Source organism: Tremella mesenterica, assembly GCF_000271645.1.
Source record: "Tremella mesenterica DSM 1558 unplaced genomic scaffold TREMEscaffold_9, whole genome shotgun sequence".
In the NCBI taxonomy this organism is placed as follows: Eukaryota; Fungi; Basidiomycota; class Tremellomycetes; order Tremellales; family Tremellaceae; genus Tremella; species Tremella mesenterica.
The window spans coordinates 677,834-682,191 of record NW_006711233.1 but is presented as its reverse complement, the minus strand read 5'-3'; positions in this window follow the sequence as shown (position 1 = coordinate 682,191).

Sequence of the window (4,358 nt, the reverse complement as noted above, 5' to 3'; positions counted from 1 at the left end):
ACCAGTACATGACGTTTTATCGAGAAGGGAGAGAGACCCTTCCCTTCAAGTCTACGATTTGAAGTTTGAGCTTAAGGAGGGGCGAACTTAAGGTCGCCTCCCTCTATGCTCAAGGAGAAGATCAGAGACGCGCGCTGAGAGACATACTAGATCGCGAAATCGCCGCTGGCCGAATTCGGGCAAGTAACTCGCCATACGGCTCACCAATGTTTATGATACCGAAGAAAGCCGAAGGACAATGGCGAATGGTCATCGACTATCGAAAACTGAACGAAGCGACCATACCAGATGCCTACCCTCTCCCTCTAATAGGTCAAATTACTGAGGAACTTGGAAAAGCAAGGTATTTCAGCAAACTAGATCTAATTGGAGCATACCAATTGTTGAGGGTGACAGAGGGACATGAACACCTGACGGCGTTCAGGACACAGTATGGTATGTTTGAATCTCTGGTTGTTCGTGATGGGCTGCGAAACGCCCCCGCGGTCTTCCAACACTTCCTAAATGAGGTGTTTAGAGAGCTACTAGGGAATGGAGTCGTGGTCTACATTGACGATATCCTCATTTATGGGAATACGTTGGAGGAATTACGAGGAACTACGGCGAAGGTCTTTGAGGTACTGCGGAAGGCGAGCCTGTACGTGAAAGCTAGTAAGTGCGAGTTCGAAAGAGATTCGGTGGTGTTTCTGGGTTTCGTGGTATCCTCTAAAGGTGTATCGGTGAACCCAGAATACATTGATGCCATCACTTCCTTCCCACGTCCTAAGAATCTACGAGAGTCAAGGGGATTCATTGGAGTTGTAAGCTACTACAGGCGCTTTGTCCCCAACTTCTCGAAGATTGCTAGACCTATCAATGACTTGACAAGGAAGGAGGTACCATTTGTATGGGGAGTCGAACAGGAGTCAGCCTTCAAAGAGTTGAAGGCTAGGATGTGTACTGCGCCGGTGTTAGCCCATTTTGACCCTACATTGAAGACGATATTACAGACAGATGCGTCGTTCTTCGGCTGGGGGTTCATAATTTCGCAGATCAACACGGCTGGTCAAGAACACCCGGTAGCTATTGAGTCTGGTGCTTTCAACACAGCTCAACTGAATTATACGGTAGGAGAAAAGGAGTTCCTCGCTGTAGTGGAGGGTTTCAGAAGAAGGAGACACTTATTATTGCAGGTAGAAACCACAGTACTTACCGACCATCTAAACCTTACCTACTGGATGGAACCGAAACAACTCAGTCCTCGGCAAGGTAGGTGGGTAGAGGAGCTAGCTAACTTCAGGTTTAAAATGGTTTATCGGCCAGGAACCCAGGCAAGTCTTCCAGATGGATTATCTAGACGGGCGGACTATCATTCCGGGAAAGGAAGTACCATGGTACAAGAGAGCAACCTTATCCAAGGTCTGCCGAAGTTCGACGAAGTTGACGCCACCACGTCGGAGTTGCGTCACCTCCTTCGAGCATTGCAAGGGACAAGGGAGGTAAAGGAAAATGATCTTGTGGACCCTATGGATCTAGTACTTGGAGTTCAGGAGGACGAAGACATAGAAGGGGTCAGAGAAGAATTATTAGGAGTCGTTTGCGCTGAGTGTTCTCATCCTACGTGTAACGATAACGTGCAGGAACCAGGATCAATCACCGAACTACGCCGTAGTTCGCGGTCTCCTCTAATCCTTCGTGGGGGGTGGAACTCAAGAGGTTTCCTCACATTCGACGATCACATTTATGTGCCGAACTACGCCGATGCTCGGCTGAAGATCATGAAGATGCGACATGACTCAGCCTTGGCCGGTCATCCAGGTTCGGCGAAGACCCTTGAACTAGTCCTGAGGGATTATGTCTGGGTTGGAGTAAGGAAGGATGTCGAAGATTATGTTGCTGGATGCGCGGTATGTCAGAGAGCGAAGACTAACAGGCAGAAACCTCATGGGGAGCTTAAACCACTGGAGGTAGCTACGAAACCTTGGTCTAGCATCTCGATGGATTTTATCGAGGAGCTGCCAAATTCCCATGGATATAATTCCATCCTGGTAGTGGTGGATCGGTTGACCAAATGGGCCATTTTTATCCCGACTACGACGAAGTTAACCGCAGCCGGCCTATCAGAGTTGATATTGGACTATGTGGTGGCCCAGCATGGGTTGCCAGAGAATATAGTATCGGACAGGGGATCGAAGTTTACCTCCAAGTTCTGGAAGAATTTGACCGATAGTCTCGGAATAAGACTACATCTCTCTACTGCATATCATCCACAGACTGACGGACAGACCGAACGAACCAACCAGTCTTTGGAACTGTATCTTCGAATCTTCACCTCCTATCAGCAGAACGACTGGTCAAAGCTACTCGCTCGAGCTAGCTTTGCTTACAACAACACCCAGCACTCTGCGATAAACAAAACCCCATTCTATGCGAACTATGGATATCACCCTCGTTGGGCTGAAGAGATAAAGGCTAGCGAGGTCGAAGTGCCCGCTGCTACGGTGGTGGTAAAAGACTTGACTGAAATACACAAAGATTGTATCGAAGGAATTGAGAAAGCTAATGAGAAGTACGCCGAAGGATACAATAGGAAACACCGGACTACGCCGAACTTCGCGGAAGGAGACCTAGTGATGCTGTCGTTAGAGAATATTAAGACGAAGAGACCAATGAAGAAGTTAGATGTTAAGCAAAGTGGGCCGTACAAGGTAGTACGGCAGGTAGGTTCTCATGCTTGTAAATTGGAATTACCAGGAACGATGGCAGGTATCCATGATGTATTCCATGTCTCCTTGCTCCGTTCTTATCACCCTCCAATATTTCCTGGTCAGCAAGCTGAGCCACCTGGGCCAGTAGAAGTAGACAATGTGGGAGAGTCTTGGGAGGTAAAGGATATTGTGGACTCTAGAGTAAATAAGAGGTCAGGAAAGTTAGAGTACTTGGTGGAGTGGTTAGGTTACGAAGGAACAGACGATTCAGTATCATGGGAACCAGTGGAGAACGTCGATGGAGCTGATGACATATTGGCGAAGTTCCACGAACTTCACCCTACTAAGCCGAAGGAAGGGCGACTGCGAAGGGCTAGGAGATAGAACGTACTGCATACAACATAGGATTACAGCTACGTACCGCTCACTTGTCCTTACTCTTACCCTTACCTTTTCCTTTTCCTTTCTCCTTCGATCTACTCGGTCCCGCGGGATTGGTGTGGAGGCTACCGATGACCGAAGGTAGATCGAGAGTCTCAGACGGGAACGCAGTAGAGAGAGAAGCATTCCATGCCCGATTCATAGCCCCGAAGAAGTCACCGAAGTCCTGGACATCTCGAGCAGCTTGCATGCTCGGAGTCCTCCACAGAGAACGTATGGTCCGTAGACACTCGAAGGGAAGACTGAGGAGGTCGAGAGCAGTCTGGGCGGAAGCTGGGACACGAGAACTACTACGGCGACCTAACCAGTCAAGGGACGGTGGTGGCTCATACGCCATAGGAGTGACTAGGAAGGGGGTGTCGAACAGTCTTCGGCGAACATCGGCTATCTCAGTAAGGCTTCGGCGAGAGACGTCCGCTAACCTGTCCTTGCTCCGTCGTCCAGAGCCCCAGTGTTGACTACATCTACTAACGCCGCAGTGAGATTGTTTAAAGCGTTAGCTTGACGAGAAGAGAAGTCAAGCAGGAGAGATGTGTCATTTCGGGCGGCCTCGAGCTGAGTAGTGAGACCGAGGACGAGAGAACGATAAGTGGCGAATTCCTTTTCGTCCTCAGGAATACGGACGTCCAGGGAGATACGAGGGTGGACGAGGGACAACCGGGGAGCAGAGGGACCAGCACGCTGAGTATCTTCATTTTCCACATCACCATCATTGAAGGCAACCTCCTTCTCTTTAGATTTCCCTTTTGATTTCTTTAAAGAAGACTTCGGTGTCTTCTGGGAAGCAGAGGGAGGGGTGACGGGAGGGGCCGCCGAAGTGGCCGGAGGAACAGAAGGACGCCGACTTCGGGTGCTGTGAGCCGGAGGAGAAGCTACCACTGGAGAGGACGGACGTGGTGCCGAAGGACGAGAGGCCGAAGGAGCAGAGGCCGAAGGACGGCGAGAAGACGAAGGAGGAACAGCCGGGAGACGTGATGGGCCGGCCACAGGAGCGAAGGGCGACGGCGACGGAGGCGACGGGCGGAGGTCCGGCGAAGTACGGCGAACCGACCGGAGAGACGAAGGAGGTACCCGCGAACGGGGGACAGACGCTGGAGTCTGAGGAGGGGGGAAGGGCGAAGAGTGGGAGGGACGGGGCGGGATGTCCCGGGCAGAGGAAACGGGACAGAAGGAGCAGGGGCCAGACGTGCATGAAGCACAACGGAGGGCCTTGTTGTGTGGCCTGACTGC